The 22,919-nt window shown below is 44.7% G+C and overlaps 1 pseudogene; it reads right to left on the minus strand.

Annotated features, from left to right (window-relative positions):
* Nucleotides 1–19,422: 19,422 nt before the first annotated feature.
* LOC139829875 (tyrosine N-monooxygenase-like) lies at nt 19,423–21,278 on the minus strand (annotated as a pseudogene).
* Nucleotides 21,279–22,919: the final 1,641 nt, after the last annotated feature.

Below are 22,919 nucleotides of genomic sequence, written 5' to 3' on the forward strand. Positions count from 1 at the left end.
AACGGGGAGGAGAGGTTCCCCACCTGAATATATTGAAAAAAAGGGCTAAAATCCCAGGTAGGTTACAGCAAAGAGACACAGACGGCAGAGAGTACAGTCAGGGAGGGGGGGGGGGGGGGGTACTACAGAGGTTGGGCACGGAGAATTCCATGCCAGTTATCAATAGCAGCCCTAGTTTCGACAGTGAAACGGACGCGCCAGAGAGTTGCATCGTCGCGGCATAACTTGAGGAGCAGCTGGGTGGATGGCGGCGTGTCGTGGAAGACCGCGGCATTCCGCTGCTTCCAGATGTGCCAGCAGCAGAGGAGGGCGAAGGCCGACACCGTCCCCGGAGCGACCGCATGCGGCATTTGAAAGAGGTGGAGGTCATGGATGTGTGCTTCTCGAGGGATGGAGACCCGAGGAGAGACAAGAAGGGGGTGCCTGCGGGGCAGTGGAGAGCCATGTGGCTAGCAGTTTCGAGCTTTTCGGGGCACAAGGGGCAACCCACCTCGCCGGCAGCGACGGTGCACTTGCGGAGGAGGACGCCGCGCGTGTGCACCCTGGACTGCATGAGGAGCCAGGCGAAGAAGCGTACGCGGGATGGCGCGCGGCTGCCCCAGATCCAACCCATATTTACTGATCCAACCTGCGTGAAAGTTGAATTAAAAGTGTAATGTAAATTTTAGATCTGCGATGAGTTAATAATGAGTTAATTCGCTAGTTTTGTGGACGAAGTGGGACGCCGCTTGCACCCTACTTAAAGTTTCTTTTCAACCACACATGTGTATAATTAATCGGTTATTTTATCAAGGGTGTGTGTCCGACGAAATATGTTTGTCGGATAGTTAAGAAAATTCACTATAACGGTTGCAGGACCAGCAACATGTATGCAAAGAAGGAATCTTTTCATGACAAAAATTCAAATTATATTGATGATCCATTTTACTGTTAGGCTTGTATCGATGAGGAATTCAAAACGAGATTCCATCTTCATATGTTTTGAGGAAAAAATTTCCGTCTCAAGTTGCTAGTTTATAGTATTGTTGCTACAATGTTACATGTTAACTATTGCCACCAAAATAATACACCATTAATATCAGGTACTTTTTAATCCCTCTGTTCCATAATTGTTGTCACAAAATTTAGATGTATATCGACACATTTTGACCATAGATACACCCAAATCTACAAAACAGAAGAAGGATAGAACATGGTAAAATAATTATACTAACTAGTCAAAACAGATGGCCGGGGTGGATGTAAAAATTCCCCTATTAAAGTGGGGCAGGGTCCGTGTATAGGAATTTGGTCTGTACATTTTTCTGATCGAAAATATATTTATATGCAAAATATATTTAAGGTGGAAAGAGATCGGAAATTAATCTTCTCATATATAATTTTATATTTAAAAAATAAATATAAATGTAAATATGAATGTTGTCGAATACGAATAAGGATATGGATCAGATATTTACTAAATAGGAACGGATACATATATAAATAAGTAATAGACTTGTGCCTTATAATGAGACAACTATAGAACAGTAAAGAGAAAAATACACTGATATAATTCGAATTCAATCGTAGAGAAATGGCCTATCAGGCTAGAAAAACAAAAATTCGCTAACATAGTTTTATTCGGATACAAATATATCCATTTCTGTATCGACAGTTTTTTCAAAATTCAATAGTACCATACTTCTATTTGTAGAAGATCCAAGTATCTCTTCCATTTCTATTTTCATCTGAATTCCTATATATATTTTCACATCCATTTTCAATTTCTCAAATAGGATTGTGAGATAATTTGTATGATCTACTAAAAAAAGGTTTCGCTGGCCACACTGCCAGCCTACGCGCGTACATAAGCCTACTAGCCAGCGGGTCAATAAAACAAAACCTAACCCGGTAGATATGAAAGATCTGCGACTGCATGCACTACTAGCTCACACATTCGTGAACAGCAGCATGAACAAGAACAACCATCCTGAGCCTCGGCCCCGAAAATCATATGCCGCCACACACGCAGCCGTCGTGCTTTGGCTAGACGTCCCTGGCCCAAGAATAATGGACCAAGAGACGAGATTCCACCGTCCGCTAGGGAGAGGGAGAGGCCATGATGGTACGTGTGGCTAGCATTTCACTCGAATGGTAGAGTCATGCATGCATGACCTATTCGTCCACGTAGGCTAAAGGCTTCCCGTGCTCGTGCAAGCTTGGGCCGGCGACGTGACAACCTCGTACGAACTTGTACGTGTTGTCGACGACATTTCAACGCACGCTGCTGCCTGCTGCCATGAGTCTTCTCTTCACCGTCCAGACCCGAGACAGTCTCGTCCACACACTTGTGTAGTATACGTACGTCTCATTGCTGTCCGTGTCTGGAGCTACCACATAATTCGTACGTTACGTGAGTCTCGTTCTTTGCGTGGCTTATTTAATTTTCCTTGGAGATACTTCTTTGTGTTATAAAGGGGGAAATGGGGAATCCTGCCGGCTGATCTATTCCATGGTGCATGGATCATTAGTTCCTGTTCGACTCTATCTTGCGGTTAAGGAGAATGGACAGTTATCGCCAGAGCCAGATGAATTTCGATGGAATCTCCATGTAGATGGTACTTTTTCTGTAAAATCTTTATACAATGCGATCCTGCGTTCTGATTTACCAGTTGATAATAATAAAAAAAATTGGAAGATGAAGATACCATTAAAAATTAAATTTTTTGGATGGTACCTTCGTCGCGGGGTTATTCTCACCAAAGACAATCTTGTTAAGCGGAATTGGCACGGAAGTACACGATGTGTCTTTTGTCATCATGATGAAACCATCAAACATCTATTCTTCCAGTGCCAGTTTGCGAGATCTATATGGTCAGTCATCCAAGTAGCGTCTACCTTGTATCCGCCGACTAGTGTCGCTAATGTCTTTGGCAATTGGCTTCATGGTATTAACTCAAGGTTTAAAATGCTTCTTAGGATGGGGGCGCTAGCAGTTATCTGGGCGCTCTGGCTATGTAGAAATGACAAGATCTTTAATGAAAAAAAATTTCTTTTGTTGCAGGTCATCTACAGATGCACAGGTATTCTCCGTTCGTGATTACCTCTTCAGCGTGTGGAGAACCGAGATCTATTTACGGAGGTCTGTACACGGTTGGAGGATACGGCGAGGGATACTTTTTCCCTACATGGGTGACAGCATAGTGTACGGATAGTAGCTCCACCTACATCTTAGGCGTCATATGATTCATCGTTCCGATATGTATTTCGCCTTTTTTTTGTTTTTATAACTTTGGACTCTTGAGACAACAAACGGCTGTGTGCATCCTGGTTACGCAGAGGCTGGATGTAATTGCTTCTTAAAGTAATAAAGCATCCTTTATCGAAAAAAAGGAGAATGGACAGTTGTGTATTGTTCTTTAGGACAGGCTATCATTATCGCCATCAACATATATTTTCTGGAGTAAAATTTTTGCTACCCAATTACATTTTAAATATATTAAAATCAATGAGATAATTTCTTACATTTACTTAATAAATAAAAAATATTAATATCAAGAAGATATTAAATTATAGCCAAGCCTTGGCACAATTGAATCCCAGGAGCAAGTCGAGATATCAAGGATGCAGACAACCGATATATTAAAAAGAAAATGAAAAAATGGTCCAGAAGCAACGACATCAATAACCCACATAGACATCACGTGGGTTGCGCGAAAGCTTATCAAAAGCCAACACCATTAAAAAAAGGGAAACAGACGGTCAACACCAGATCCAATCAAACTATTTTAATAATTTATCATAGTTATCCATTGTTCAATACTTGATGGAATTAAATTACTTTCTAAGCTCCTGAATTGTTTCTTTAGTTTTCTACGTTATTTGTTTCATGTTCCTTCTTTACCATTTTTCGCTATGTTAAATTCATCGTTACATCATGGGTCGTACCACTTGTGAGTTAGTCACTATCACTAGTCAGAATTGTGTGGCTTTGTAGATACTACACGCACTGGTAGAAAAACGGCCTTTGGTCGCGGTTGCCCCCCCCTAAACCTGTTTTCTTTTTAATTTGTATTGTTTTATTTCTTTTGTGTTTTATTTTAATTTTGAAGGAGTTTCACATATTCTATGGTACTACATACATACATATGAATGTACAATTTCAAACAAATTTGAAATTAGAACAAAAAAGAATTCAAGAGGAATATACAATATATATTCAATATCATCGGATGACCATATACAATTTTGAACAAGTTTCCATACATAATTTAATGCATATGAAGTTCTACGTCCTCTACATAGTGTTCTCCTTTAGGATCGACGACTTCCCTCCTGAACCATCCAGCTAGTTTCTCTTGAAGTGGTCGGAAGCGAGCTTCTGGACTAAGCATCTTTCGGAGGTTATTCCTCTTCTCATTGTTTTCACACGGAACTCGCTCAGAGGTGTATCTCCGGATCATCTCACAGACATAGTATCCACATAGATTGGTCCCCGCTGGCTGAATATCCCCACCATTCACAGCCACTGACCTTTTAAATTGTAGCTCCTTTTTGAATTCACCGACCTTTGTATCTACGAACCGTCTCCAAACCCTACGAGGCAAAGAAAATTAAATGAACAAGAGAGTTATTAGTTACTTGATATTAGGAAATGAACGAAATAGGCCGATCGATATAGAGCGCAAATGAATGAAAATAATTACTTCTGCATCATTCTTCTCATGTCGGCCCAAGGCTTTGCATCCATATTCAGAGAGTCGTGGACGAGAACTGTGGAGTCGTGAAATTTAATTACTAGCAGAATCCAGCGGAACCTGCGGACACGATACATGCACAGTCATGCATAACTCATCGATTAGCCACATACCATGCATGGAGTAAACAAAAGAGAATGTGCTCAAGATAGAAACACTCACCCAAAATGGTAAGGAAATAGAATATCAATTTTGAGTTCCTGCCTTGTAAGAAAACGTCACAGGTCTTGCTCCACGTCGGCAGGGTGATTTTCTAACACATATCCATTAACGATTTGTGGGTCAATGAACCCAACATCATGGATGTTCTTTACTCTGCATTCCTTAATCTTCATTCTGCATAATAGCGTACACAAAAATATAGTTAGGACATATATATAGTGCAGGAAATGAACGAGATGGGGTAGAAATAAATCACTTACAGAACGTAGCAACTGATGATAGATTTGTCGAGCTCGCGCAGATTGAAAAGCTGGAACAATTCACTCATATGAATTGTTACATAGTAATGTTTGAAGTGATGCTCATGTCTAACTTCCGCATAAATATATTCTTTGGCGTTTTTATTTTTTATGTAACCCTTGTACCAATTTAGCAGATTTTTCATTTGTTGAGGTAGATCCTCTTCCTGCGCAGGCTCGACTAGGGGCCCATTCCGCACATATGTAATTACTACCTCACTCATTGGCGCCTCCTCAAGGCCTAACAGTGCACGAAGAGTCATACCTAAGTTGGCCACTTGTTCGCTGGTACTCGTTACAGTCAATCCATGTGCTGCCGCAGCTGCTATGATATCGGGGTCATCCGGACCGGCGGCTTTCACTATGAGCGGGGCAATCGATTGTTTACTTTGTTCTCCGAGCTGGGCAACTCGTTTCCCGCTTTTTTTACTTGCTAATTCTTTCTCGGCCTCCTCCAAGGCTTTCTTCTCCTGGTTCTCCGCCCGCTCTTTCTTCTCCTTCAACATGAGTGCCTGCCTACGAAGTTCACGTGCATAGTCGTCAGGCAGATTCTTCGCGGCTTGGGACGGTGTGCTCAAAAATGACTTAGCCCACTTCTTTTGCTCATCAGAAAATACTGGCTTGGGCTCGGGCTCTCTTTTCTTCTTGCAGTCCGCCTTCCATTTCTCATAATCAGCAGCCGCGGCCGCGACAGTTTCCTCGGCACTACGTTCCCAAGGCCTTGTGGGGAGAGGCTTCAGTGATGGCTCCGGTACCTTTGTGGTCTTAGGTACATAAGGGTCCGGGTTAATAGTCCAGGACTGCTTCTGCTTCTTTGCCGGAGGTGGATTGGGGGGCGGCGTCTGATCACCCGCCGGACGAGGACTGGGGGGCGGCGGCTGATCACCCGTCGGACGTTGTGGACTGGGGGGCGGCGTCGGCTGACGTGACGGAGGTGTAGGTGAACCGCCACCACCACCGGAGAGGGGTGGACTGGTTGGTCTTGGCGCCTCGCCTGGAAACTTGATAAACTTCTTTCTCCATAGAATGAACTGGCGCTTGACATCTCCAAGTCTTCTCTCCCCTTCGGGTGTAGCATAGTCAATCTCCAGGTCCTCAAACCCAAACCCTTGGACTATGTCCTCCACCGTGACACGAGCATAGCCATCTGGAATGGGGTTGTTGTGGTGGAGTGCTCCAGGTAAACATGGTAAAGCACTGCGATGGCTACCTTCATGGACATGTTCCCCATTGAATAATGCAGATGACATTCTTTCATCTCCTTTACATCGTCCACGGGGTAGCGAGGAGGCTCCGGTGCAGTAATATTGATCGTCGGTTCAACATCACTAGCCGGCGGGACCTCCGTGGAAGCCACGCTGCTTCTCCGTTGCTGGCTTCCGAGATCCGCTGGATGATCTTCATGCGTCGCAGCTGCCGATCTTTCTTGTACTAGTGTATCCGGGGTTTTCTTCATCACATCGAATTCTGATACCAACCGCGCCACAACATTTGCATCTCGATCCTCCTTTCTCTTACGGCTTCTGTAACCGTACGGGTCATCGTCCTGGGAAAACCCTATTTTCCATGGAATGGCCCCCATGCCTCGTACACGTCCTCCGTGTTCAGGATTCCCGAGGGCTTTTGTCAGCGCGTCGTTCTCTCTGTTGAACTTGATCTTCCCCTCTTGAGAAGCGGTCATTGCGTCAATAAGGGCTTGGGTGGGTTTAAACGCTTTGTTCCGGTGAACACACATCCCTGTCTCCGGGTCTAGCGATCCCCCATGCCCGTACCACCAGCTTTTGGCCCTTCGGTCCCATCCCTCCGTACCTGGACGGATTCCTCGCACCCTCAGATCGTTCTCCATCTTCTCCCACTTAGGCTCCGAAAGGCGATACCCTCCTGGCCCCATAATATGATTGTACTCTTTCTTAGCCGCATTTTCCTTATTTTTTTCGATATTTCAATGAAATGCTCCGATTTCTTTTGCCTCACAAATTCTGGCCAATCATCTTTCAGTTTCTCATATTGTCCTTTGAAATCCGGAGTCTTGTTCTTGCTGACATAGTCACGGGCAAGATTTTGCTTGAATTTCCGGAATGCGTCGGCCATCTCATGAAGAGCGAACTGTTTGACTAGCCTCCTCCTCTCCTTTTTTTCCTCAATCTTGTTACCATCCTCATCGAATTTGTTGTATTTCGGAGGTAGAACGAAATGTTCCATAAGCTTTTTCAAGCAATCTTTTTTTGTTCTCTTCTCGACAAAACTGAAACCAACACGTGCCTTCTTTGGCTGTTTCCACTCCTAGAGGGTGATCGGGACGTTGTCTCTAACAACGGCTCCGCATTGGTTGATAAACTTGGTTGAGTTCTTCTGGGGCTCCAGCGGCTTGCCGGTTGCAGCACAAACAACCTCGATGGTAAATGTTTCTCCTTGTTTCAGCATCTTGGTTGCGCGACGCTTTGACGACGTACTCGATTGTTTCGACGATCCGGCCGAGGGCTAAAATAAGAAAGAGAGTCGCGCGCGTTAGTACACACATATTTATTCAAATCAGTAAGTTTGTATCACCAGAGGCTCAATGTATATATATACCTCGGCGCCGGAGGTGGTTGCTACTTCCAATTGTAGATCGTCGTTTATCGACGTTTGTTCGGCATCATCTTGCTGACGGCCTTCATCTTGACCGTCAAGGTTCAGATAAGAAGAGATATCATCTTCTTCATCTTGTTCGGTCGGCACATAAGGAATTTCGCCGCTTATGAGGCCAAATAGATGTTCTTCAGCTTCCCGATTATAGTTGGCCATAATCGGGTCAGCTCTATCGTCCGCCATATGTCAGTCCTGAAAACATTTGTAAAAACAAATTAATTAAGTGAAGAAGGGGGGCGGTGGCGGTGGCGAAAGGGCGTCGGTGGCGAAAGGGTGGTGGCGGTGCCTAGGACAACACACATAACCCTCGCCTCGCAGTGACCGCGTGACCGAGAGACCGGTGGCGGTGGCGAAAGGGCGGTGGCGAAAGAGCAGTGGCGATGCCGAGGACAACACACATTACCCTCGCCGCCCCCTCTCAATCCCAAAAAAAAACACCGCGCGTATACGGAGGGGGCGACGAGGGGCTCGCTGCCCCCTCCATATACGCGCGGTGGTTAAGTTAAATTTGAGTTCTTTTTTAAGTGAAACTTTAGTTCTTTTTTAAGTCAAATTGTAGTTCTTATTTGAGACAAAATTTTAAGTCAATTTTTAGTTTTTTTTAAGTCAAATTTTAGTTCTTTTTTTACACAATCTTTTTTAAGTCAAATTGTAGTTCTTTTTGAGACAAAATTTTTAAGTCAATTTTTAGTTTTTTTAAGTCAAATTGTAGTTCTTTTTTTACACAATCTTTTTTAGTCAAATTTTAGTTATTTTTTGTTTTAAAATTAACAAGAAAAAAAACTAAAAAAAGAAAAAAAAACGGCCCGCGGCCTCCCTTCTTTCTCTTCCTCTCCCGTGCGGACGCGGCTGCTGGCGGCGCCCCTCTCCCGTGCGGGCGGCGCGCGTACGCGGCGTGCGGGCGGCGCGCTGCGGTGGAGGCCGGACGGAGAGTGATCTCGGCGAGAGACGTACGGGCGGCGCGGACGTTCTCGGCGCGGAGGGCGGGCGACGTGCGCGGCGGCGGAGGAGATCGGCGCGGCGACGGCGGCAGCGCGGCGTCGAGGAGGGCGTCGTGGAGGGCGTCGAGGAGGCGCGGCGGCGTCGAGGAGGCGCGGCGGCGTCGAGGACTGCAGAGGCACCCGCGGAGAAGACGAGAAACTGTGGAGGCGACCCGCGCGGTGTATTTATACCCCCCTTTAGTCGCGGTTGGGGAGGCGACCCGCGACTAAAGGGTACCCTTTAGTCGCGGTTGGCGAGACCAACCGCGACTAAAGGTATTTTTCGTCGGGTTTTTCGTTCCCGCGCGAAACGACGTTTAGTCGCGGTTGGCCCGGCCCACCGCGCCTAAAGGTATTTTTCAAAATACTTTTCATATTTTCTAAATGTTAAAAGTACATATAATATATCAATAAATTCAGAAAAATAAAACTAATTCAATTCAAAATCTTAAAAATACCAATAATATATCAAAAAATTCAGAAAAATAAAACTAATTCATTTAAAAATCTTAAAAATACAAATAATATATCAAAAAATAAAGAAAAATAAAACTAATTCATTTAAAAATCTTAAAAATACAAATAATATATCAAAAAATAATGAAAAATAGAACTAAGTCATTTCAAAATCTTAAAAATACAAATAATATATTAAAAAATTCAGAAAAATAAAATTAATTAATTTCAAAATCTTTCCGCCTCCCTCTTCCCACCAGTTCTTCCCGGCCGCCTCTGTCTTCCGAAGATGTCGTAGGCCGTGTGCACCGACGACATCTTCGAGAAGTTGCGCCACGGGAGATTTTCCAACCCTTTACCCAACACTGTTAGAGGAGATAAAGTCTTTCACGGGCTTGCAGGAAAATTTTCAGAAACTTCCGAAGATGTCGTAGGGCGTGTGCACCGACGACATCTTCGAGAAGTTGCGCCACGGGAGATTTTCCAACCCTTTACCCAACACTGTTAGAGGAGATGAAGTCTTTCACGGGCTTGCAGGAAAATTTTCCCGAGGAGCAACTTCCGAAGATGTCGTAGGGCGTGTGCACCGACGACATCTTCGAGAAGCTGCGCCACGGGAGATTTTCCAACCCTTTACCCAACACTGTTAGAGGAGATGAAGTCTTTCACTGGCTTGCAGGAAAATTTTCCCGAGGAGCAACTTCCGAAGATGTCGTAGGGCGTGTGCACCGACGACATCTTCGAGAAGCTGCGCCACGGGAGATTTTCCAACCCTTTACTTCATCCATGGGGATGAAACTCTCCCTACATGCTAGGTTGGCTTGTTGTTCTGCTTGCCAAGGCGTATCGATGCTCCTTTTATAGGCACGGCGCCGCTTCGGCTTTGGCTTGTTCCTCCGACAGGGCGTCGTGCGCTACATGCTTTATCTCATCGAGCAGTGCGTCCACCCACGCGTTCTTATCCTGCCGACAGCTTTAGTCACGGTTGCACCCTCCAGCCGGGACTAAAGCTTACCCAAACATCCTTATCCCACCGACAGTTTTCATAGATGACACAAAAACCACCTTTAGTCCCGGTTGCACCCACCAGCCGGGACTAAAGCTTACCCAGACATCCTTATCCCACCGACAGTTTTATTAGATGATACAAAACCACCTCTAGTCCCGATTGCACCCACCAGCCGGGACTAAAGATTAGATGACCAGCTCTGGATTCCTCTTCTTCCCGCCATTTCTTCCCTGTCTTCCCGCCTCTTTCTTCCCGTCTCTTTCTTCCCGCCACTTTCTTCCCGCCACTTTCTTCCCGCCTCTTTCTTCCCGCCACTTTCTTCCTGCCTCCTGTCTTCCCGCTCCCATTTTTCCCGCCATTTCTCACTACATATATGTATCCTGGCTTGGCCAGCATTATCACATCTCTACAATCTCTCATCACTCTCTCATGGCTTCCACCGCACCCACTCTAACCTACCAGCAGGTGGAGGAGCTTTGTGCCTCGAACTACCCTTGCCCACCGGGCTACCGCGTCCCCGCCGGCTGGAGCCTAAGCGCCGGTGGCGTGCCGGTCCCTCCCATCCCTCAGGGTACTGCACGCCGGGCGGCCATCACGAACCACTACTACCTCGACCTCACGCTGGAGCAGCAGATGAATCCCCGCTGGCATCCCGATAACCAGCATACTTGGGACACCTTCTTCATCAATCGTCGTGAGAGGGCGCTCGCCAGGTATGAGGAGGACGGTCTGCCTCCTGGGAACTTCCACGAGGCCGGCCGTCGGCTATGGTTGTACGGCCGGACTCTGCAGAGCGTCATGGACTACATCACGGTCGGCGATATCCCCCGCCTGCGCTACCCTCAGTTCGAGCCACGAGCGCCGCCCGACGACAGCAACGACGACGGCGGCAACTTAGAAGGCGACGACTACCAGTACAACGGCGGCGGCTATGAAGACTACGAGTATGCATATTATACGCCTAGGCAGGAGTATGACTAAATCACTCCAAATTTCATGTATCATCAGTGTGGTTTCTCGAATCAATCGAATCATTCAAAAATAGACACCAAACACATCACGGGTAATATAATTCACATGATCCATTCAATAAAGTTTGGTACAATAAATTGTTACACATCATTTCTTCCCTTGTGTCCCTGCTTGCTTACGATTGTGCCGTATCCATGGAGCATCCTCATCATTTAACTTAATGCTTGGGTCGGTGTTCACTTTGAAGGGTGGAATTTCAGCAAACATATTATAATCTTCTGACATGTCTGTCTTGTCCTCCACTCCCACGATGTTTCTTTTCCCTGAAAGAACAATGTGGCGCTTTGGATCATCGCATGATGTACTGATCGTTTTCTTATCTTTCCGTTTCCTCGATTTGCTACTCATGTCCTTCACATAGAAAACCTGAGCGACATCTTTCGCTAGGACGAATGGTTCGTCAAGGTAACCAAGATTGTTGAAATCCACCATTGTCATTCCGTATTGCTGGTCCAACTTTACCCCACCTCCTGTTAGCTTGAACCATTTGCACCGGAACAAAGGGACCTTAAAGGAGGGTCCATAGTCAAGTTCCCATATCTCCTCTATGTAACCATAATATGTGACCTTTTGCCCATTCTCGGTTGCTGCATCAAAGCGGACACCACTGTTTTGGTTGGTGCTCTTTTTATCTTGGGCGATCGTGTAAAATGTATTCCCATTTATCTCGTACCCTTGGAAAGTCGTTATAGTCGAAGATGGTATCTTGGCCAACATGTACAGCTGATCTACAACATCATTGTCATTCATTAAATGTTTTCTCAACCAACTGCCAAAAGTCTCCATGTGGGCCTTCCTAATCCAGGATTCAGGCTTCCCCGGGTTGTCCGAGCGTAAAATATTCTTGTGTTTCTCAAAGTACGGAGCCACCAAGCTGGAATTGGTCAGAACTGTGTGGTGTGCTTCAGTCATAGAATGACCGTCCATACATATCGTTGATTTCCTTCCGATCGTGCCTTTTCCACTTAGTCTCCCCTCGTGCCGCGTTCGAGGAAGACCAATCGGCTTAAGGTCAGGAACAAAGTCAACACAAAACTCAATTACCTCCTCATTTCCATAGCCCTTGGCGATGCTTCCTTCTGGCCTAGCACGGTTACGAACATATTTCTTTAATACTCCCATGAACCTCTCGAAGGGGAACATATTGTGTAGAAATACAGGACCGAGAATGGAAATCTCTTCGACTAGGTGCACCAGGAGGTGCGTCATAATATTGAAGAAGGATGGCGGGAACACCAACTCGAAACTGACAAGACATTGGACCACATCGTTCTGGATGGATTACCTTCTGAGAGATTGCATTGAGGAATGCACATAGCTTCACAATGGCTACTCGAACATTTTCCGGCAGGAGCCCCCTCAAAGCAATCGAAAGCAACTGCTTCATAATCACGTGGCAGTCATGAGACTTCAGGTTTTGGAACTTTTTCTCCGCCATGTTTACTATTCTCTTTATATTGGACGAGAATCCAGACGGGACCTTCATACTGCTCAGTCATTCAAAAAAGATGACCTTCTCTTCTTTGGTCAGAGCGTAGCTGGCACGACCTTGAAACCATTCCGGATGCCGGTCATCAGGGTCTTTCAAACGTTGCTGGTCCTGCCGTGCTTCCTTTGTATCATTTGTCTTCCCATACACGCCCAAGAAGCTCAGGAGGTTCACGCAAATATTCTTCGTAACATGCATCACGTCGATTGCAGAGCGGACATCTAGGACTTTCCAATATTCTAGCTCCCAGAATATAGATTTCTTCTTCCACATGGCTGCGTGCCCGTCAGCTCCCTTCGGAACTGATTGTCCGCCAGGACTCTTTCCAAAGATGACTTTCAAATCCTTGACCATATCAAATACCTCAGCACCAGTGCGTTCCGCAGGCTTCGGCCGGTGATCTGCCTTGCCGTTGTAATGCTTGCCTTTCTTTCTTACTGGATGAATTTTCGGCAGAAATCGACGATGCCCAAGGTACACGTTCTTCTTACTATTTGGCAAATGTACACTTTCAGTCTCATGTAAGCAGTGCGTGCATGCATTGTATCCCTTATTTGACAGTCCCGAAAGGTTACTAAGAGCAGGCCAATCGTTGATGGTTACGAAAAGCAATACTCGTAGGTCAAATTCCTCTTCTTTGTGCTCATCCCACACACGGACACCAGGTCTGCCCCACAACTGTAAAAGTACATCAACTAATGGCCTTAGGTACACATCGGTGTCGTTGCCGGGTTGCTTCGGACCTTGGATGAGCACTGGCATCATAATGAACTTCCGCTTCATGCACAACCAAGGAGGAAGGTTGTAGATGCATAGAGTCACGGGCCAGGTGCTATGGCTGGAGCTCTGCTCGCCAAAAGGATTCATGCCATCTGTACTTAGACCAAATCTTATGTTCCTTGCGTCAGCTGCAAAATCTTTGAACTCTCTGTCGATCTTTCTCCATTGCGTTCCATCTGCGGGGTGTCTCAACTCCCCGTCCGACTTACGGTCCTCTTTGTGCCATCGCAACAACTTGGCATGCTCTTTGTTCCTGAACAGACGTTTCAACCGTGGTATTATAGGAGCATACCACATCACCTTGGCGGGAACCCTCTTCCTGGGTTTCTCGCCCTCAACATCGTCACCAGGGTCATCGCCTCTGATCTTATAACGCAATGCAGTGCATACCGGACATTCATTCAAATTCTCGTATTCACCGCGGTAGAGGATGCAGTCGTTGATGCATGCATGTATATTCAGAACCTCTAAACCTAGAGGGCAGACAACCTTCTTTGCTTGGTACGTACTGGCGGGCAACTCGTTATTCTTTGGAAACATATTCTTCAACATTTTCAGCAAGTTTTCAAATGCCGAGTCAGCTACACCTGCATGTGCCTTCCATTTCAGCAAATCCAGTATGCAGCCCAGCTTTTTCAGACCATTATCGCATCCGGGGTACAGCGACTTTCTGTGATCCTCTAACATGCGATCCAAATTATCCCTCTCCTTTTCAGTTTCGCAGCGTCTCCGTGCATCAGCAATGGTCCGACCAAGATCATCAACGGGCTCATCACGTGCCTCTTCTTCACCTTCCCCTTCATCTTCAGTATCCTCCATGAAAGTATCACCGAAATGATCGAGATAGTTTTCATCGATGAAATCATCCTCTTCTTCATCTTCTTCCATTATAACCCCTCTTTCTCCATGCTTGGTCCAACAATTATAGCTTGGCATGAAACCGTGCCGAAGCAGGTGCATGTGAACTTCTCTTGAGGAAGAGTAACCCTTCTGATTCTTACAGTCAACACATGGACAGATAACAAAACCCTTCTGCTTGTTCGCATTAGCCACTACGAGGAAATCTTTCAAACCCGTAGTGAACTGGCCGGAGAGTCGGTTACCGTACATCCATTGCTGATTCATCTGCATTATTATAATATAAAATATATAATTAACCATCATGCATTTGTTAAACTAACTAGCTATAAACAATAGAAATTAAACAATAAACTACACATATGCATATTTTATCAATGACACATATGAAAGGTTCAAGTTGTTAACCGCGATCGAGGAGGAAAAAATAAATGAGGAAGCTCAAGTGTGGCTCCGACACTTCATATCATGTTTGTTTCATACTCTTGGGCATTTCATCAAACACTTTGTGTGCATAAGAGGAGCCAAAAGCAAACCTAACACCCCCTTTGTGAAGATTGTGAAGAAAGTGGCACCAAATGGCTAAGTGAGTGTGCTGAACGGGTATATATAGGGGAGGGGCTTTAGTCGCGGTTGGCCTGGCAAACCGCGACTAAAGGCCTTCGGGCACCTTTAGTCGCGGTTGGCCTGGCCAACCGCGACTAAAGCCCCTCACGTGCACCAGCTGGCCACCGAGCGCCCTGGGCCCAGGCCTTTGGTCGCGGTTCGCCTCCCGAACCGCGACTAAAGACTCCATTAGTCGCGGTTCCTGTAGTTTCGCGACTAATGGGGCTGGACGGAGCCTCTTTTTCTACCAGTGACGGTAACAAAACTAAATTCAAGAAATGGCATTTGCATGGAATTGGAGGCTAATTAATGTGGTTTCTAAACATTAAGTTGGACACAAATTGCTTTGTTGTTTGTAAAAAGAAAAGCTTAACCTTAGCGATGTGCAACTTTAGGTGACGTAGAAGCCAGAATAGTCTTGTTTGACACAAAATGGTAATCCCCAAGGAGAAAAGCTCGGATTTTAAGCAGGTGCACACACTTAGACGTTTCACGAGAAAATCATGAACTGAACTCCCTTGCCCGGTCCATGCATGTGGGCTGTGTGTGGCCGGTGGGCTGCCCTGTCGATTGTCCTGATGTCCTAGGCTTGTCCCGACGTATATACTGGGCTCACACCATGCTGAAGTATTGCGCAATTTGCATTGAGTTTGCTCAATCGTACTGTACAAGGTGAAAGCTGATGATGATGTGTTTGACAGGCTCGAGCAACGACGTCACTTGTTATGTCGTTACCTTTCTGTAGGTGTTTGTTTTGGTTACAGACACTTTCGTGGATAGTGTGTTGTTATGGCCGTGTTTGATGTCGCTGTTAGTTGTTGTGTGTCTTTCAGGGCCGTGCCTAAGAAAATGAAGGCCATGTGCCAATCCAAAATTAGGCTCACGTACGTAACCATAGGCAATAAAGGAAAACATGATTTCGTAGCCCAAAACGGTTTATTGGGATTTCTGAAAAAATCTTAAGAATTAGGCATGCAAACTCTTTGGCCTTTCCTAGTTAATCGGCACAGCTAACAGTAGGAAAAGGAGGGAGATATATTTTTACACCTATCAGCGCTTGCCTCAGTGGTAGAGCATCTCCTATTAAGCCCAATATAGCAAGACGGAGGGAGTATACTCCATCCGTACCGATTTATTAGGCCGATATGTAATTCAAGAAAAAAAAAGGTTGACTATAAATTTGATTAGCAAAATATAAATTATATATTTCGGAAATTATACCATTGGATCCATATTCGAAAGATGTTTTCAATGGTAGAATTTTTGTGAAATAATTTAAGTCATATTGAGTAAATTTATAGTAAATTTTTTTTCTTGAACGATGTGTCTACCTAATAAACCGGTATGGGGGGAATATATCAATGTTGGTGTGGTGGTACAATTTTTTGGAAAATGAGATTCCAAACATCTGAAGCTAATTGGTGGTAGCCATAGGAAGGCAAAGAAAGAATATGGAGGGGGAATTTAGGGGGCCTCCTTGTGGAGTTAAATCTATGACAGAGTCCAAGGCAACTATTCATTAGCAGTAGAACAGTAATTTGGAGGCCCTGTGCGATCGATCACTCCGTACATGCGTCAAATACGGCCCTGGTGTCTTTGAACTTGGTTTTTCTTTCTCCTTCTCAATAAGTTGGTTACATGCATTGTCAACATTTTAAATTCTGAAGATATTAAGTTGTGGTAGAGGACGGATGTACTTAATATCTTTATATAAAATATATATAATACCTTCATCAAAAGAATTGACGGCCAAATTGTACATATTTTCGTGCCGCAAGCCATGTGTAGTTATTTGTTCAGATGACCTATATGAATGTATTTTACGTGCAATCTTCGTGGCTGCTCCAGCTTAGGCCTGGTAACGAGATATGAAACATCGATTTTCTTAGATGGCTTAAATTTGTAAATAAAGGAAAAAAAATTGAGACTGAATCCGTGTGGACTGTTCTGTTCAATCCACGGGCGTCGATCGAACTCGCTCGATCGTCTAGTTCTAGATGCAGTCACAGTCATAGGAGCGTGTACCGTCTGTCCGCCGTAGCAGCCGAGCCGAGCCATCGGTATCTTGTCTGCCGCGCTTGATATACTTAGGTTGGAGATTCTACGTACGTCGAACCTGTTCGGATCCTCTCCCGCTTCTCAGCTGCGCTCGGGAGGAGCTGCAGCTATTTTAGAGGAAGTGGCTAAAACCGAGCTCTTCAGCTCAGCGGATTTGATAGGACTGGAGGGAAACCGGACATGTCCTCAGTTGTAGAAGGTGTTGATAACAGATGCGGGTTAGCGGGTCTAGTAGAGGGTGTTGGAAGAGAATGTGAAACTACATGGTACACTTTCAAATTGGTAGCTGACTGGCAGCATACGTTAGGTGGTTCAGTGGCACAAACAATAATAAAATCTTGAGAATAAAAATACATAAATGTTTTTCTCAATCTTATAGTAATATTTTCATAAATGATAAAAATGCATTCATAAGAAATGGAATAATTCGTAAATCTTCTCCAGTTCTCTAGTTTTTACAGAATAATATGGATTTTTTTACTATGTTGTTAAAATTTGGAACACTTAAATAAATTACCTTGGTTATATATGTGACATTTTTTAAGTAATTAGTTCTAAACTTAATTTTATTTTGTAAGTTCACTACTTTTTTTTGTTGAGTTTTATACGATTACTCTTTTTGGTGAAAATTCCATAGAGCCATTAATAATCGTCAACAGTTGTACAAATAACCTAAAAATAATAAAAGAATACATATATGTATTTGGACCATCTAGCGAGAGTACATGCACAAGCACAAACACGAGCCAAAGACGCACTCTATTGCTTCTTTTAAATATATCTTGAACCTATTGTCGAATCATTAGTCATACCATTTTGACTCTCGTGCTTGATAAACTTTGGGAGCATGAAGAAATTATGGCCAGACTTGTGTGGCTTTGTAGTTTAGGTGGCGAAGCTAAATTCGTACACTTGTCACGAGAAAACCATGCACTGAACTCCCCTTTGAGTCCGTACGTCCTGGGATATGGATGGCCGTGGTAGACCGGCAGCACGTCCATCTCTTCACTGTCCGGAGGTATTCTCTTCCACACAAACCCAGACACTGACTAGCTGGAGCGCATGGCGCAATCACCTCGTTTTTATTCTGTTCCACAGACATGCGCAAGAATGAAGGCATGATTCATGATTCACGCTATGATCACACCAGAAGGTCGATCGGATGCTTCTCCGGCTGGAAAAACAGCCCTGCGTTACCTTACCTTCGTATATTTTTCCGGCCAAAAAAAGAAAAGAACAAAGCCATGCTGTTCAGGTAATGCCGCTTCGTTCCGACAGAACATCAAGACAGAGTCTCGACAAGCTCCAACGGCTAGGATGAGCGAATACCGCTTTATTCCAATCAAGCGGACCAGAACCTAAGTTATAGTATGTTCTAGTTACGTGTGGCTTCCTGATCACTTTAGACAGCTCATGTATTTAAAATAACATTTTAAGCGATGCCTATCTCTAACTATGAGTTAGGCCTAATTTGTTTGGAGCTTCTGAACAATCTAGAGGTAAGAGGCTGGCTGCACAGTAGGTGTTCCCTAGTTTCCTGCCAACGAGGTAGTGGAGGTTTTTATGGCGCGGTGGCTAGTCACTGGGCCGTTGGGAAACTCGGGTAGTGGACTTGCAGACGGGCTCTAGCGGCCATTTTGTCGAAGATGTCGATGCATCAGGTTCCGGAGAGGATGTAGCAGTAAATGATGCAGAGGCATCAGGGTGTCTCCGCCAATGAGGACGTTGTCGACATCTCCTCTGGTGACGAGGAGGATGTTTCATATATTGTTACTGTAGTTTTCTTAGAGCATCTTTGGTCGCGTCCTACAAAACATCCCCAAAACAGCGCCAGATTTTTCTGATACCCTTTCAGAATTCAGAGGCAGAACATCAATAGTTCAATACAGAGTGGACAAGCTTCAACCCCCAGGATGAGCCGATCCCCTATCTTCTTGATCGCTGGCGTAGTCAAACCATGTGGTAACGACAATTGTCCAAAGAGCAAATCAGGCTGCACCTTTGTAACACGTACGGGTCTGTTGCCCTGTTGGTGCATGCCAGCGCAATTTCAATATGTGAATGGTCGCTTGAGTACTCTCTTTTAGTCCGGCTAGCTAGCTAGCTAGCGGACGACGTAACTGTTTTTGGACATTTAGTTAAAAAGTTCGCTCAAGGTTAGAAAACATCAAAGTTACATATCGGTTGATTATCTGCATGGCACATGTCACCATATGAAAGTGCAACCATCCTTTGCCATAATGGTGTACATCATTACATTCGTTATAGCATCGATCATCGTTGCTTTATTTTACACACATGAAGTATACGGTACGTAGTACATTTTGAAGAACCGAATGCCGCATGCAATATCTACCACAAATTTGCTCTGGATAAATATTATTGATATAAAACTGAGAAGATATGATGAACTCTATTGCATTTGCTCATATATAGAGATGAGCAGCCAGCCGCGGTTTAGCTTGCAAAACCAGTGGTTCAGGTAGGGAAAGGCTTGCATAGCCTTCCTGAAGATTGATCCTCTCAACGCCCGGAGGCTTTGTCCAAGTGAATCCCTGCAACATCCTTGCAAACAGCATCACTGTGACAGATGTACCCAGGGAGATCCCTGGACAACCCCTCCTCCCGCTGCTAAATGAAACAAAACGTAGGCCAGGCTCACTGAGAAGTACATTCCCAGTGTTCAAATGCCTCTCGGGCCAAAACTCCAGTGGTTCGTTCCATATCTTTGGGTTGCGGCCAAGTCCTATTCGACTTAAAATGACGTGGCTATCCTTAGGTACGGTGTAGCCAGCAATTGTGGTGTCCGCCGTGGCAACATGGGGCAAGTTAAGAGCATGGTACGGATGTAAGCGGAAAGCCTCCCGGATGCATGATTTGAGATAGTTTAGATGAGGAATGTCAGATTCCTCGACTAGTCTATCTTTACCAACGACAACATCTAGTTCATCAATAGCTTTTTGCAGGACCTCTGGCTTGTTCATCATCTCAGCAAGCGCCCACTCGACAGCATTCGATGGGTTATCGATGGTTGCAAACATCATTTCCTGCGTCGGTCGAAGTCATATGAATAATTAGATAACTTTCATTTTCATATAGAATATGAGATTAAAGCGATCAGTGAATTCTTGAAAGAGGTTGAGACTCCACACTAACCATTGTTTGTGCTCTGATTTCTTCTAGGGTTAACAATGGTTGTCCGTCTACATCTTCAAGATAAACCAGGACGTCCAAAAAGTCTCTGGCCTCTTTCTTTTCGCCACCGTTCCCGAGTGTAGTGGACCTTTCACGGATCCTCTCCTCTATGATGGGATCATGAAATCTGTTGAGCACTCTCATGACATTCTTGGAAACCATCTCATGCCCCTCCAAGTCAAGGCCTACCAGGGCCGGGAAGTAGTCGGACACGCAGAAGCTATAGAGATGGTTGAGGGCTGTGAAGAGAGCGGCAACATGTGCCACCTCATCATGTCCGGGTCCACTGGTCGAGGAAGCCGGTATGTCGTCGCTGAAGTATCGCTTACCAAACACGAGCCTTCTTATGACGTTACAACAGAAATGCTGGGCTACATAGCGCACGTCCACAAAGTTGTTTGGACGTGCCATGTTTTTGATGTACCTTACAAGGTGGTTGCACTCCTCGCTCCGGAGGTGGTGAAGTCTTTGCTCCATAGAAGAGGTGAGGATCTCGCAGGTGAGTACCTGCCTCATCTTCTTCCACTGCTTCCCATATGGTGAGAAGATTGATCCCTTGTACCCAAAGCTGAACGAACCCGATGCGAACGTGGCAGGACGGGAGGCGAGAACTTCGTCGTTCTTCCGCAGAACCTCGCGGGCTATCTTTGGGCATGTCACAACAATGACATGAGTACCCCCAAGACGGAGGCACATGATGTTCGTGTTCATCTCCTCGAGCAGGCGATGGATCCACCGGAATACCGCCGGCTTGTTCCAGATCATCTGGTGCATGTTGCCAATGATGGGCAGTGTGCCAGGACCGGGTGGAAGACGCCGGCGTCGCTCAGATTGCTGCCATATGATGAGCAACAGAAAAATCAGTAACAAGAGGGCCATGATGTGGAGCGTAGCAAGAGCCATATTGTTTGAGCTGAGGGTGTTATTTGAAGTAGGATAGCTGGATGGGATAGCTAGGTTGTGCTAGTAATGAACAGATGCTTAAGGTTTGTGTTACAACACATTGCTTGGTGCATGGAACTTGCCTAATCATGTTGGTATTTATATAGGACGGCTGGGGAACTTAGCTATACAGCTGGGCCCCAATTGGTCCAACCTAGTCCGAAGCAAATCTGATGGTGCATGCATAAATCTGATGGTCCATGCAATTATAGGTATCCTATGTACTTCCTCTGACTATAATAAGTGTCCGGATTTAGTTAAAATTTAATCTAATTTAAACAAAATCCCCACAACTATTATGGATTGGAGGGAGTTACTGTAATTAGCTGCTAAAAAATCTTGCAACACAGCACAGATGGCAAATGAGTTATTTTCGCCAACTGCTCAGTCAATGGAACTTCCGAAATGTACGGAGTTTTTTTCACCGATAGTAGCTAAATATCACAAATGGATGTTCCATCAGTGGTGTCTACACATCAATAACATGCATTTTTTACATCCGCAGGTGATAGAGATGTGACATGCATCCTATATGAGGTTTCTTACGCCTGTAAGTGATTAGTGCAAATTTAAGAGATGAGAAGATTTTTGTCGATAAGGAAGATACCAATATGAAATAAAACATGTTTTTTCAAAGTCCAGCAAACTATAGTCGTTTTAGTAAGTCTATGGATTTTTCAAAATTTGATTCTTATAAGTTCTTTACATGGATAAAATGAAATAAAAGTTAACTTTGTGTTAATCATAAGAAAAATTCCGCACCCATATTTTCATAGTACTCGGCTTCTTTCTGTTGGCTCTCTGGATAACCTAACCCCGGTCCAACTCCTTTTAAAACTTCTTGTTGCACCGAAATAAATTTTGCTTTGAATCCGTTGAAAATATGGCCATTTCTCGTGGTCCAAATATTTCATGTTGATAAAATGAAAAATTCCATGAAAGGCTGTCTGAAGTGATATTTGGATGACGTACTGGATGATGTTAGTCACGAAGACATCCATGCATTGAACCTCATTTGTCGTGTCATGCATCCTAAGCTGCATGTTGTGTCAACATCTGGTTCTCTTCCCCTGTCCAGACTCTAGAGGAATTTTCTTCCACACACTACTAACTGGCTAGCTGCAGCATATGATGCATAAGTAGACACGGAAATCTCGTGTGATGCGTGAGGTTATCGTAAAGAATCAGAAACCATCCTATATATGAAGGACGTCGATTGTTGATGGCGGCGACCAGAACGACCACGGAGCGATAGCGTGGGTAGAAGGTAGGTGACAACCTCGGTAGTAAATGGGCTGAGAGCCTGAGATCTTGGCCCAACAGTAACTACCCGTTTCTCGAAATAGGCTTTCGTCCAGCTTTATAAATAAAGCCGATACAGTCACTGCCATTACGGGATAAAAAAAAGCTTTCACTATTTTGAAAAGTTATACTGCTCGCTGCAGTATAGGGTACAGTTAAAACAATAAAAAAAAGCCTAATAAAAACTGGCACCTACGATGACTGGCATATCCAAAAAAATAATACATTTTTTGAAATTGTACGGTGGTTTTCCCCACTGCATTTTTCTTTCAATTTATTATTAAAACTGAACAGTAAACCAGTTTGTAAAAAGTTTTTACGTTCTTGAGTATAGTGGAGAGGTGGATGCAGATGTAAACGGGAATTGGGGTTGCGCCGCAGAGG

This window comes from Lolium perenne, chromosome 2, assembly GCF_019359855.2.
Source record: "Lolium perenne isolate Kyuss_39 chromosome 2, Kyuss_2.0, whole genome shotgun sequence".
NCBI classification, from domain to species: domain Eukaryota; kingdom Viridiplantae; phylum Streptophyta; class Magnoliopsida; order Poales; family Poaceae; genus Lolium; species Lolium perenne.